We start from the raw sequence: 14,176 nt of genomic DNA on the forward strand, positions 1-14,176 counted from the left end.
TTAGATTTGTTTTTAATAATTGAAAACTTGTAGAAACAAAACAGAACAAAACTGTAGACCTTGTATAATTTAGAGCTATTTTAACTTATAAGTTAAATAGTGCTTGAATTCCATTTTGTTAGTTGGAGAAAACAATAGTGAATATAAATATAACTCCCTATGTGTGATCACCTTCTTGCAAATATGGACCAGTGAAATCTGCAGTAGCTCATAATTCTTGATTAGTGGTGGTTAATACTGGCTGCCAGCAGAGGGCACTTTGAGGTTTATCTGTCAGAATTCCAACACCTTGGCTGAGGAATATGGACTATTTGCCTTCAAACTGATTTCCTAAGAGTGAAGATATTTCTAATATTTCTTTATTCTCTATGTTTTCTTGTCTAATTTTACAAACCCCTAGACTGTCTGGCAGGGGATGAGAAGGCTAAAAAACCAGCTGCAGTTCCCAAATGACTGCATGAGCAGATGTGTAAGAGCTGGTCCTATGGGGTGAGATTTAAGGGAGGTAGGAAACTCTGTGCATTTTTTCTCCCAGCCCCTTTCAAACTCCATCATCACTACCAGCAGTTCTCCCCTAGAGATCTGTATAGGGCCCAGAAATAAAAGCATGTGGTTTTATTTTTTTTTTATTTTTATTTATTTATGATAGTCACAGAGAGAGACAGAGAGAGAGAGAGAGGCAGAGACATAGGCCGAGGGAGAAGCAGGCTCCATGCACCGGGAGCCTGATGTGGGATTCGATCCCGGGTCTCCAGGATCGCGCCCTGGGCCAAAGGCAGGCGCCAAACCGCTGCACCACCCAGGGATCCCAAGCATGTGGTTTTAAAAAGTCTAGTTTAGTCAATAAAAAAATGAACACCAAATGAAAAGAGGAAGCCCAAGGGGGGATCAGTGCTGAAGTAGCCTTACAGGCAGTGGTTTTCATACTTTTTGACAGAGATACACGTCTTGATATATTCATGTGTGTGTATACACACATGTACAGCACATGCATATAAAACAAAAATATCTTGAAACAGTATTTACCCTTACAATGTATGAAACATATATATAATTGTCTTTTTTTTCAAATGGGCTCTACACCAATGTGGGGCTTGAACTCAGGATCCTATGATCAAGAGTTGGATGCTCCTCCAACTGACCCAGCCAGACATCCTGAGCTACATTTAATTTTTAAATACTTAAATATAGGAAAAAATAAATTCTAACAGAATTTTTCAAGGAAACTGATAAACTTGTTTTGGAAATAAATGTGGAAGAACAAAAAGCCAAGGATAGACAAATCACTTCCAAGAAGAAATGGAATTAAAATTGAGCAGGATAGAGACAGCAGAGATGAAGAAAAGGGAAGGGTCAGACTGAAGTGGGGTATGGCACTAAAGTGGGGTATGGTTTCTTGGCAGTGAAACCAAGAAAAGCTCAGAAAACAAGCTACCTTATTATTGAGCACCATACAAAAATAATTAAAGAGGGAACTCTGTGATGTTAAAGAATGTTTCCTGTACTTTGCTTAGTATAGATGCCCAGGAAAACCATTTTTATATAAAAATAAAAAGTATGAAAGTCAAATCTCAAACAAAATTATTATAATAGAGAAAAAGAAGTAGACTAATGTTCCTCTGCTAGAAAGACATGCCCACAATACAGATAAAAATAATGATCTACTGTGCTCACTCAGGCAGCACATACACTAAAATTGGAATGACATACGGAGAAAATTAGCATGGCTCCTACACAAGGCTGACATGCACATTCACAAAGCAGTCCATATTTAAAAACAAAAAACCAAAATAACTATGATCTACTATTTAAAAATAACTAAAAGATATTAAGAAAATGTTACAAGACATGAAAAAATAAAATACATTAGTTTTCCCTTATTCACGGTTTCATGGTCTGTGGTTTCAGTTACCCATGTCACCTGCGATGGGGAAACAGATGATCCTCCTTCTGGCATATCATCAGAAGGTCAGCAGTCTCCTAACACTGCATCATAATGCCTACATCATTCACCTAACTTCATCTCATCATGCAGACATTTTATCATCTCACGTCATTATAAGAATGGAGAGTATACAATATTTTGAGAGACAGAAACCACGTTCACACAACTTTCATTAGAGTATATTGTTATAATTTTTTTCATTATTAGTTATTGCTGTTAATCTCTTATTGTACCTAACTGTAAATTAAACTTTATCATAGGTATGTTTGTATAGGAAAGAATATAATATATAGATATGATGGTACAGTCTGTGGTTTCAGGCATCCACTGGGGATCTTGGAACAGATTCTGTACAGCTAAGGGGTATCTACTATATATCATAATTAGAAAAACTCAGAAAGGAGGCATCAGAACTCGGCAAAGGACAAAAAAATTTTTAAAAAATCATTTCAAAAGTGAAGACTAAACAAGAAGGAACACAAGAGTGAATAAACCCATCACATATTCCCTTTAAAAGAAACAGAAAGTGAAAAGAGGAAAATTAAAAAACAAAAAATCAATTAAGTATGGGATTGAAGAGATTCAAGAAGATGAGGAGGTAACAAATACTTGGATGGACAAAGAAGATTGGTTATATGGATTATGGCACCCTTGAAAAAGAAAGCCAAAGCAAAGAAACAGAACAAATACTAAATACCCTAATTAAGAAAATTTTCCTGAAATAAAAAAGATTTGAGTTTCACACTGAAAGCATAACTGAGGATATTGAATCAGAAGGACCAGTGACAAGACACATTCTAGTAAGATTACTGAACTTAAAGGAAAAGGAACAAATTGGGGAACTATCTAGGAAAAAAGAGCATGTAACTTACAAGAAAATTAGGGTATCCCTGGGTTTTTTTGACAAAATGCTTCATCCCAGGAGAAAATGAATTAGCATATTGAAGATATTTAAGGAAATAAAGTGTGAGCCAAGAATTTTATATTCAGTAAGACTAACTTCAGAAATAAAGGGCACAAATTGTTGCCAACAAATAAGAACTCAGGGAGCATTATTCCAGTGAGTCCTTCCTATGGAATCTACAAGAGAATGATCTTCACACAATCAAAAATGACTAGACAGACATCAAAATAATGACTGATGAAGATGAAATATATGGTTAACATAAACTTCAAATTAAAACACTTCATTTTTCAGCGTATATCTACAACTTCAGTGTGAGATGCTATTTCTTAGAAAGTCTACTACCAGTTTTTAAAATTATCTCACCAATAATTGTGTCACAAAAATCCGACTTGAATAAATGCATGATTCTGATCTGATTCAGCAAAGAAGTCACTCATGTCACTGATGAATTAGATTCCTTTTTTAAGAAAGATTTTATTTATTTATTTATTGAGTGAGTGAGCATGAGTAGGAGGAGGGGTAAAGGGTGAGGGACAGAAAGAATCTCAAGCAGACTCCCACAGAGTAGGGAGGACAATCCCACAACTCTGACATCATGACTTGAAATGATGAAATCAAGAGTCTTGATCATGAAATCAGGAGTTGGACACTCTACCCACTCAGCCACTCAGGCGCCCTGAATGAAATTCCTTTTAACATGAATGTTGGTTGCTATTTTTGTTTCTGTTAATAAGTAAGACAAATGTGAAACAATGAAGATGCATAAGAGAAGTTCACTCATTTATCAATGACAGCAAGTGACCTCTTTGATGAATTGGGTAATAGTTTTCAAATAGTTCCTCATTTTTGGGGTGCTATTCAAAATGGCTACAAACACTATATCCTTCTAAGTTTAATTTGCATTATTAACTTTTTTTTGCATCACTTTTTAAAGTCTGGACAATCATAAAAAACAAATCAAGTCCTAATTTGTATCATTTACCAATTTCTGTGGTGTGAATATTCCCACTATGGCTGATTTCAGGCAACCAATGTGCTATCACTGAATGCAGAGTTGAGAAGCCTTGTGCAATACTTACCATTACAAATGGTAATATAGAGTTTCCACCATGCAGATATAACACATGTAAATAATCTGAAAAGCCTAGCTAGTCGTAGCATGTAGCAAAGTAATTAGGAACTGATGAGTTTTGATATTTTCTACCTTTACTTTAATATATGTAGTGGTTAAGTTTATATAACTTAATATTAAAAACCAACTTGCAAAGTTCCTAAATCTTTAGTAATTGACCGGTATGAGCTGGTATTAGCTGGTTCTAGCACACCACTGGGTAAGAGGGAGAAAGTGTAGTATGTAATGGTCTGACAAAGTAAATGGAGTATAACTATCTTAAGAATAGAAGAGTGAGTGAATTTTTAAAATGTTTTCAGTAACCATATTGGTGGTAATATTAGTATTATTCGAGACTGTGTGTGTATTATGAGATAAAATAAGTGAGTACTTATGAGATATTAATTTTATCAACCTATATGTTCTTGAGAACCAGAATTTTCATATGGAAAAGAGATACAAAGATAATAGAAAAGAGGCTACATAAATCTTGAGTTGCAACTGGAACTCTCAATCTGGATGCAACAAATATTTTACATAGGTTTCTTAATTCTGTCTGCTGAACAGACCTAAAAGCAGTGATCAACCCAGCAACAATAAGCATCCTTTGTGCCCAGATTGTGGTACAATCTATAATTCTTATTTTAATTTTCATTAAAAGAAACCAGAGCTTCTTTTTTTGAAACCAGAGCTTCTTAAAAAAATGGTCAAATCTAAGATTTGAGCAAGAAATGAACAAAACTAGCCAAGAATGTCCTATATTACCAGATAGAAAGAAAACTATCAAATACTACTAGAATGTCAAATGATTCAGGATCCAGCTTTTTTTTTTTGTTTTTGTTTTTGTTTTTGTTTTTGTTTTTGTTTTTCAGGATCCAGCTTTAAAGGGATCCTAGTAGTCAAAGGTGGGACAATTGGAGTTCAATAATGACAATTATTACAATAGATTGAAGCCCATCAAGATATTTATTTTTTTACATTTTAAAAAAGATTTTATTTATTTATTCATGAGAGACACAGAGAGAGAGAGAGGCAGAGACACAACACAGGCAGAGGGAGAAGCAGGCTCCATGCAGGGAGCCTGACATAGGACTCGATCCCTGGTCTCCAGGGTCACACCGTGGGCTGAAGGCGGCGCTAAACCGCTGAGCCACCCGGGCTGCCCCCATCAAAATATTTAAATTGCAGAGTTCATAATGATTATATGTGAGTGTGTAATTTTTGGAAATGACAAAGAAACAATTCCTTATCTTGAAAACTGATGGATAAAGGAAAGGAATCCAACATCTATCCTGCTTTCTTATATGAATTGCACAACTTGGTGATAAAAGAGTAGATGAGCATGTTAATATAAAGGTAATCCAACAAACAAAATGATAGAATTTGCATATCACCATTTGGCGATTTCTAATAAATGGCTATACGCACAAAAAATCATTGACTTTTAAGTTCATAAAATAGATAATCAGAATTATATGCCTCTTATGGTTCTGAACTAGAGTCTGATCCAGTCTCTGGATCCAACTGACAATTTACAGAAATTCAGAGGACAGAAGAAAATCTTGAGTTTTATTAAGAACATGCAATCAGCAAAGTCCAGTCTGTGGGAAACTCTACAAGTGAAATGAAAGGGATAGAAAAACTTACAGAGGAGGAGATACTTAAAAGATGTTATAATTTTTTTTAAACCAGCCAAGACCAACTGATAGTGTGATGGGATGCATTTTTGGGTGACAAAACTATTTTTACAAAGCAAGGAATTGATTGTTATAAAAGCCAGATGGTGGTTATTTATGTGAGAAGAAGGGTTGTAACTAGGATGGAACACATCGAAGCAGCTTCTAGAGCTGCTGGCAAGATCTACTTCTTGACTAGGGTGATGTTTGCCTTATGATAATTTCTTGGGTTATACATTTGTTTTATATGATTTTTATGTCTTCACATTTTATTTTACAATAAAATGGTTCTAAAAAATTATTTCCAGGTGGATTTTGGGTTTGCACCAACATACTCAACCATGTTATCTATGAACCAGGCTTCAATTTTTTTCTTCCTCTAAGGAACATCTACTAGGCCACACATGTGAGCTGAGAGAGGTGTTGGTACAACAGAGGCAGGCAAGTGGGCAACATGTTTGTGTTATTTATCTGTGCCCTCTGTATCTGCTTAGTCCTTTCTGTCTCCCCTGCCCCAACTTACTTATACTGTATGCAATTCCTGTTGAATAGCTCTGGTCACATAGTCACTTACTGTCCCATGGTCAGTGCTCAGTCTCTACTAAGGCCCAATAGCAAGTCAGAATCTGCATTTCAAATGATATATAAATTTCTGCTGTTATTCCAGAATAGTCAGGCAAGTTATTTGAGACTTGCCAGAGACTGCAAAGCATCCTTGTCTACCACAAACACTTTGAGCACACAGTATTTGCTGGATTGTAACCTATATGCCAGGGCTGTTTGTAGCACAGACTAAGACTGCCACAGACCCCTCCCTTCCTCTTAACTGACAGCATTTGGAGTCATCTGAGCAATGGTTGTATTCTCAAATGTGTACGTGGTCTCCAAAATCTGAACATGGCTACTATTCATTGTGCCTTTCTTAATAGGAGATGCAAGATTCAGTAAGGTGTTCTTTATCTTAGATAGTACACCTCAGGGTGACCCTTTAATCCAGTCTCACTTAGTATGGTAACTTTATTAATGGGGCAGTTCCTCCAGTCACTTCATGGTCATCTTCCACTTTCTAATGCACATATTCCTGATCAGAACATTTAGAGTACTTGCCCCCCACCCCAATCATCTGAATTGATTAATAAAATGCCCCAATATAACTGACCAGCATAGTATTCTGTGTAATGTCCAAGCAATGAAAATTCTTTTGACCTATATTGAAATGGAGAGCAGGAGAATTAAGTCAGCCAATACAATCTTGGGACAAGACCATGAATGTGTAATGTCTGGTACAAGTGAGTGTTGAATTGCTTCTGATCTTTTTTTTCCTGATAAGGATATAAAAGACTACCTTTGCCAGATTAATGGCTACATGCCACATGCCAGAGTCTGTCAGTCTGTTCCATTAAACATAGCACACATCAAAATCACAGCACAGCAGCTGTGACTGGGGCTATCACTAGGTTCAGTTTACAGCAGCCTACTGTCCTGCCATGATCTGTATGAGTTTTGCTAATACTGTACCTGAACGTTAAAGGGATATGATGAGGACTACTACACTATTTTACTTTTTTTTTTTTTTTTTTTTTTTAGAAACAGAGCACAAAAGGGCTTGTGTGGGGGCCAGGGGGAGACGGAGGGAGATAGAATCTTAAGCAGGCTCTATGAGCCTGATGCGGAGCTCCCCACCCCCAATCCCTCCCTACTTGATGGTGATGGCACCTGGGGCTGAATCTCAGGACCCTGAGCCGAAATCAAGAGTCAGACGAGGATTACCAGACTGAGCTACCCAGGCACTCCTCTCCCTCATATTTTAAGGATATTATTACTCTGACATTTCATCCAGGATATAGTAATTTTAGTTTACTAATAATTTACTGATGAATTATTCTGAATCTTAATTTTCAAGTTCTATGTATGATGTTTGTGTTGCTATGAACAAAATCTACAGTAGACATCTTAAAGACTAATAAGTTTCTAAATTTATTGCAATACTGTAAGATATAATGAAATTTTATAAAAGTAAAGGTATAGTTTAAATCTTTTGGTTGATTTATATAAATAATTGAACACACAATATTCCACAATTCTAGAAGAGTATTTTTTTTGGGGGGGGGAGCACTATGAATGATTTTCTCTTTTGCACATATTTTGCTACAACTGTCAAGGTTCTCCAGAGAAAGAGAACCAATAGGATTTATGTTGGAAAAGATTTATTATAAGGAGCTAGCTCACTTCATTACAGAAGCTGAGAAGTCCAACCATCTGCAAACTGGAGATCCAAGAAAACTAATGGTGGAATCCTGTCACCAGAGGTGGGTCCTTGGGCCCCAAATAATAGAAACTGCCTACTGGGCCCTAAAGGCAAGAGGACATGCAGGGCTCCGGCTCCAGCTAAACGGAGACACAATACCAATTTAAAGTACTTTACACAGCCTGCGGCAACATCAGTAAGACTCTGCCTTTATCCCATTCCAGTCCAATATGCTAATGAGGGAAAGAGAAAAAAGTACTTCGTCCTGATTGGTTGGTAGGGCCTCATTTTGATTGGTTGGAAGGGCTTGGCCTTGATTGATTAGAAGGACCTATCCTGATTGGTTGATATTGGCAGGCAACTCAGGCAGCTCATTGGTGTTTTTTTGGAGCCAGGTCTCTTAAGTTCTCTTTGCATATGGCGCTGCATCCTGGTTGTTCTCTGTGAGACGAAGGTTTGATGGTGACAGGCAACAGAAAGCGCTCCAGGTACATAGTTTTTCACTTACGGCTTGTTCCGATAGTCCCTGTCTCAGGCACAGGCTAAATCCAAAGGCCCTGAGAAACGGGGACAGATGGCATAAAGACTATTCCAAAGGCAGGGGAAGACTGTTCCAACTTAAGAGGCAGGAAGTAAAAAGGGGCAAATCCCTTTCCCCCTGCATTTTGTTCTATTTATGCCCTCAATGGATTGCATGATGCCCACCCACATTGAGGAGTTCAAACTACTTTTCTGAGTCCACCAGTTCAAATGCAAATCTCATCTGGAAACTATCACATATACACTCAGGAATAATGTTTAATCTGGGCACCCTTTGGTGCATAAAATTAATCATCACAGGCAGGTAACTGTGTCTATTTTTTCCTTCTTTGGTAATTTGAATCGTTTCTAAATGAATTGTTAAGTTTGAGGGTGTTAAAAAGTGTACATATATTATTAGAAATTGAGATGTTTATTTGGATTTTGTAGATTTGTTAAAATAATATTTAAAGAAAACATTTATTACTAGGTCTTCCATATAAGTGTTTCTTTGTAAAAATAAAGCAGTTTAGGGGTGCCTAGGTGGTTCAGTTGGTTAGGCATCTGCCTTCAGCTCAGGTCATGATCCTGGGGTTCTGGGAACTAGCTGCATGTTTGGCTCCCTGCTAGTTGGAGAGTCTGCTTCTCCCTCTCCCTCTGCTGCTCCCCTTGCTTGTACTTGCTTTTGTCAAAGAAATAAATCTTAAAAAAACAAAAACAAAAACAAACCCATAAAGTAGTTTAGAGGTACTTAGCTGGCTCAGTTGGTGGAACACATGACTCAATGTCGGTGTTATAAATTTGAGCCCCACATTGCATGTAGAGATTACTTTAAAAATAGAAATCTTTTTTTTTTAATGAAGTAGTTTAATAAAGTCTAAGATTACTTATTATTGCAGTGAATATTATTCTTTTTAGAGATTTATTTTAGAGTGCATGCATGTGAGTGGGGGGAGGGGCAGAAGGAGAGAGAATCTCAGACTCCATACAGAGCATAGAACCTGGCTCGAAGCCTCTATCCCAGGACCCCAGAATCATGACCTGAGCTGAAATTAAGAGTCCCATGCTCAAGCAACTGAGCCACCCAGACTCCCCTTAATATTATTACTTTTTAAATCTCCAGATCCAGCACTTGAACTTGAATACAGCTCTGGAATTTTTATTTTTTACTTTATAATTGTTTTCTTCTAATAATAAAACCATCCTTTTAAAGAAAAATTTGTACCAGTTTTGCCATAGTGTTACAATGATTATACTAGAGAAATCTCACATTTCCTAATATCCCTTCTAGAAAGCTTACTGGAAGTCTGTAATGAAACATTTAAAAGTCTTGAAAATCCTAATACTTTTTTGCTAACAGCAGAAAAAATGCTTTCTTAGTTCTCATAACCAACTGTGAATTCTGTTAATATAAAATTAAACTGGGAACATTCAACAGTAATTCTCACATTAAGGTGATCAGATTGAACATCAGATCACAGAAATCAAGACCGATGCCAACAGACAAAAGATTGAATGACTCTTTCTTAGCTATTGTGTGTATTTATCACATGTGCTCCACTATCTTTCAGACCAATGATGGTAGTTGGCTGCAGTGGTTGTTGCAATATGCACATTTCTTGCTAAGGATTCTTGTTTTGCTCTCTGATATTTTCTATTCTACTGTGATAGCTGGTTTCTAAGATGGATCCCAGTGCTCTCAACTGGTGTTTACATCCTTGTGTAGTCCTCTCTCACCCTCACTGTGTAGCCAAGTTGGGTATTACCAAATGATGGTGTGTGACTTCTGAGGCTTGGTCATAAAAGACATTGTAGTTTCTCCCTTGCTGTCTCTTGGATCACTCACTTTGGGAGAAGCTGGCTACTGTGTCATGAAGACACCCAAGCAGCCCCATGGAGGGTCCATATGATGAGTGTAAGACATTCTGATTGTAAGGCACCTTGTCAAACTTGTGAGTGAGCTGTCATTTCAAGAATGTTACATAAATGAAATCATATGGTATGTAATTTCTGGTTTGGCTTTTTAAACTCAGCATAATTCCCTGGCATGGGACCACAGCCTTTTCTGTGTCATTTAGCTGGAGTAGAGTGGTAATTATCTAGAAGTTTTCTGTCTTGCTAGACTGTCTCTTTCCTGGTACTTTGCCTGTAGGGGGCAGATTTTTGTGGGGTTTTTTTCTGGCTGCATCCGTAGACGATAACAGGTTATACCACCTTCTTCAGCTCCAATTCTGAGAATATAGGAGACAAAACAGAAACAAAACTCCAGGGAACTAACTATCATGTTAATTCCTCAGATCCTAAGTCCTTTAGCCAATCTGCATGTCTTTTCCACCTTACGGTGTCTTATGTTTGTTTTATATATGTTTTCAGTTGTAGTTCGTGGAAGAAATAGGGAAAATTATACCTGCCCCATCTATTAAGAATTGGAAATCCCCAGGGCTGCCTCTTCACTACATGAAAGGAGAATATTTTTTATGATGTAGCTTTATACTTTTTTGTTTTTGTGGTTTGAATATTTTAGTTGCAGGAGAGAACACATTGGTCTTTATTCATTTGTCCAACTCTTATTATTCAGTTAAAACAAATAGAAATAAACTAGCTCTTTGGATTGTCTGTGTTACTTCTGGTTGTTTTTATACCTGTTTGGATGGATTGAGGGAAGTGCATCAGAGAGTCTGGAGGATCATGAGTAAACAGTCTTGCTCTGGTTCCTAAGGTATTTTTAGGAGCCTCATACTCATCAGAAACCTCTTCTACCCCTGAATTCTCTCCCCTAAGTCTTATAAAATGTTTTGTAATTGACAAATTCAACATGGGCTCAATTGTCTAAGTAAACACACAGTGAATGACAGACAGTTCCTATATTCCTTCACCTTGTTTCATGCTGCCCCTTATGAATGACTGTCTGGTTTGGGGAACTCAGCAATACAGTACTGACAGCTTTCTGTAATTCCAAGTAAAGCCCTCAGGTTCATTTTGAATGGTGGACAGACAGGAAAGGATGTTTGAATTAGCACAGAGCCAAAATTGAACCAGGATTCATTCTTCACACAGGGTGTAGAGAAATACCCCACCAGTGCAATAAATTATTATAAGACAGAAATTACCCACTTTTAATATAAAAAGACATTCAAGCTGAGGCTAACTTCTGGGATCTCTAATGTCAGTATTTTTACTTTATGTTCTTCTTGTGTTCACCAAGGGAAAGCAGCATCAATGTTAAACTAGATTGGGGGCTTGATTTGGGGCTTTTGCCCACAGTCATTTGAGCTCTCCTGTCTCTTCCCTGCTTTATCTTTGCTTTATTTTTCAAAATATACATGATCTTTTTTCTGTGATCTCTCTATACTTTCTATTCATTTAATCTTTTTCGTAAGAATACCTCAATATATCTACTTTTCATACCCTTATCCCAGCCTTCATAAGATTGATTATATTACAGTCACCTAACATTAGTGACAATAACTACTTTTTGCTTTCCTTTGTACCCAGAGCTACCTTCTTTCAGTAGTGGCTGCAAGAGAAGCCAGAGAACAAACTGTCCTTGTTCTTCTAAGATAATTTTTAAGGCTTTTGTAGTGAGTGTTAGTCTTGTTCCACGTAACCCACTTTCTTTCCCTTTTTTCTATTTTGCATGGGTGTTCACTTGTCTCGATTATCAAAACCTGGTTATCCCTACACCTATGCAGTGTGACTTAGATCTATTTATTTCTAGAACCCTGAATTTTTCTTGGTAATTGATATCTCAGATTCCCTTGGCTAACCCGATCTGTTACCCAACCTGAGGCTTACTCAAGACCAAAAGTTTGTGGAATCTTTACTGTCTGATTCCTAGACTTTGCTTATTTTTGAATATCCCCCTCAATGACTAGCTTTGGGTCCCTTAACATGTTTCTCATCTTCACCATTTCTCACACTATTACATGTGGCAACTTTGTGAAATGTGAACTCCTTTTTGTCAGACTTGGACTTATGACCCTATCTACCCACCTCCACGCCTACATCTACACTTGGAAAATTTGACTTTCCACATCCAATCAATCATGAAACCCTGTCAATTTTGTGTTCTAGAAATTTCTAAAACCTACTCCCTCAGCATTAGGTAGGACTGCTTCAGCTGATAATTAACAGAAACAATTCAAGCTAGCTTTGCAAAAAAAAAGAAATGTATTATTCTTTATCACTAGAAAGGTCCAGAGATTAAGTAGAGTTAATTAGACCCATATATTCAAACAGTGTCATCAGGAACCTGCCTTTCTCCATCTCTCAGCTTGGGTTCCTTCTGTGTAGCTTCACTCTGTGGCAGGCAGAATTTTTTATGGTGGGAAAGATGGTGCTCTGCAGCTCCAGGCTTACATGGTGCTTATAGACCTAATCTCTGGGTCAGGAAACTAGGGGACTGGGGTGCAGGGATGAGAAGGAGACCTACTTTGGCAGGATTGGAACTTTTTCTACCTTGTGCTGATTAAATAAGTGCACCAATACATCATCACAAATTGTATTACGAACTGGAAATTCAATCCGGAGAGATATCTGTTGAGATATGAGCTAAATAGGAAATAAAAACTCTGTTAAGTAGGCAGAAGATGAGAAGGTATGGACAGCAGTATCAAATACTGCCAAGGGGATGAGCAAGTGAAGAACTGAAAAGTGTCAATTGGATTCAACAACATGGAAGTCAGTGAGGAGTTTGACAAGGGGATGTTTGTTGGGACAAATAGGATGTGGTGGGTTGTGAAATGAAAGGGAGCAGAAAGGGAGGGAGCATGGAAGAGAGGTGTGGGAAGACTGTTGGGAAGGAGCCAGTGGAGTGAGGCAGTTTGAAGATCCAGGGTAGAGGAAGGCACTTGAGAAGTCACAAGAGGTAGGCCACTTCTCCCTCTGAAACAGGAGGGAAGGAAAGAAGATTCATACATAGATAGATTTGTGTTATTGTTCTGGTGGCAGGACTTGGAGGGGGTCCTTTTGATGGCTTTTGTTTCTCTATGAAAACAGAAGTCTGATTGCCTCAGATTGCCTGCTGAGTGATTCTGCAGGGCCGAGTGGGGAGGGGCATGTGTGGCAGGACTCAGAAGTTTGAGAAGAATAGAGAAGATTTTTATCTGTGTTACAGAGGTGTGGAGAAGAGAAAAGTAAGACAACTAGAAAAACATAATTCTGTAGTTTCTTTTCAGTGCAGAGAGCCCATTTGAGGTTGATGACCATAAAACTATAGTAGCTTCCAGCTACTTGACTGTGATTTTTCTCCAGCAAAGCTCATAGGACAGTGGGAGGAGGTAGGAAGTTGGTGTTACGCAAGGCCGGAAGGACAATGGGGCAACGGAATTTAAAACTGTGCTCTTAATCTATAGTCTTTTCTGCCTTCTTTGACAACATTTTCCATTTCTTTTATAGATATTGATTTGATCAAATAATGCTTGTCATTTTTATTTCTTAGTAAATTCTGTATTATATATATATAAAGTTTTAGCATAAAGTTATAGACAATATTTTGTAAAGAAAAGAATCTTTCAGCTCTATCATTATAGCCTGTTTCATTCCTTACTTTTTGTATATATTTGTTCTTTCTCTTTCTTTTTTATTTTTTTAAAGATTTTATTTATTCATGAGAGACACAGAGAGAGAGCAGAGACATAGGCAGAGGGAGAAGCAGGCTCCATACAGGGATCCGGTGTCTCCAGGATCACACCTTGGACCGAAGGCAGTGCTAAACCACTGAGCCACCTGGGCTGCCCTGTTCTTTTTTCTTGATTAGCTGGAGGTTTTT

At 37.5% G+C, this 14,176-nt stretch overlaps 1 non-coding gene across 1 annotated transcript; it reads left to right on the forward strand.

Moving 5' to 3' along the window:
* The first annotated feature begins 1,666 nt into the window (after window positions 1–1,666).
* Window positions 1,667–1,775, forward strand: LOC119873053. Its single transcript, XR_005363851.1, has one exon. It is a non-coding gene; the product is annotated as a U6 spliceosomal RNA (small nuclear RNA).
* The last annotated feature ends 12,401 nt before the right edge of the window (window positions 1,776–14,176 follow it).

This window comes from Canis lupus, chromosome 8 (assembly GCF_011100685.1).
Source record: "Canis lupus familiaris isolate Mischka breed German Shepherd chromosome 8, alternate assembly UU_Cfam_GSD_1.0, whole genome shotgun sequence".
NCBI classification, from domain to species: Eukaryota; Metazoa; Chordata; class Mammalia; order Carnivora; family Canidae; genus Canis; species Canis lupus.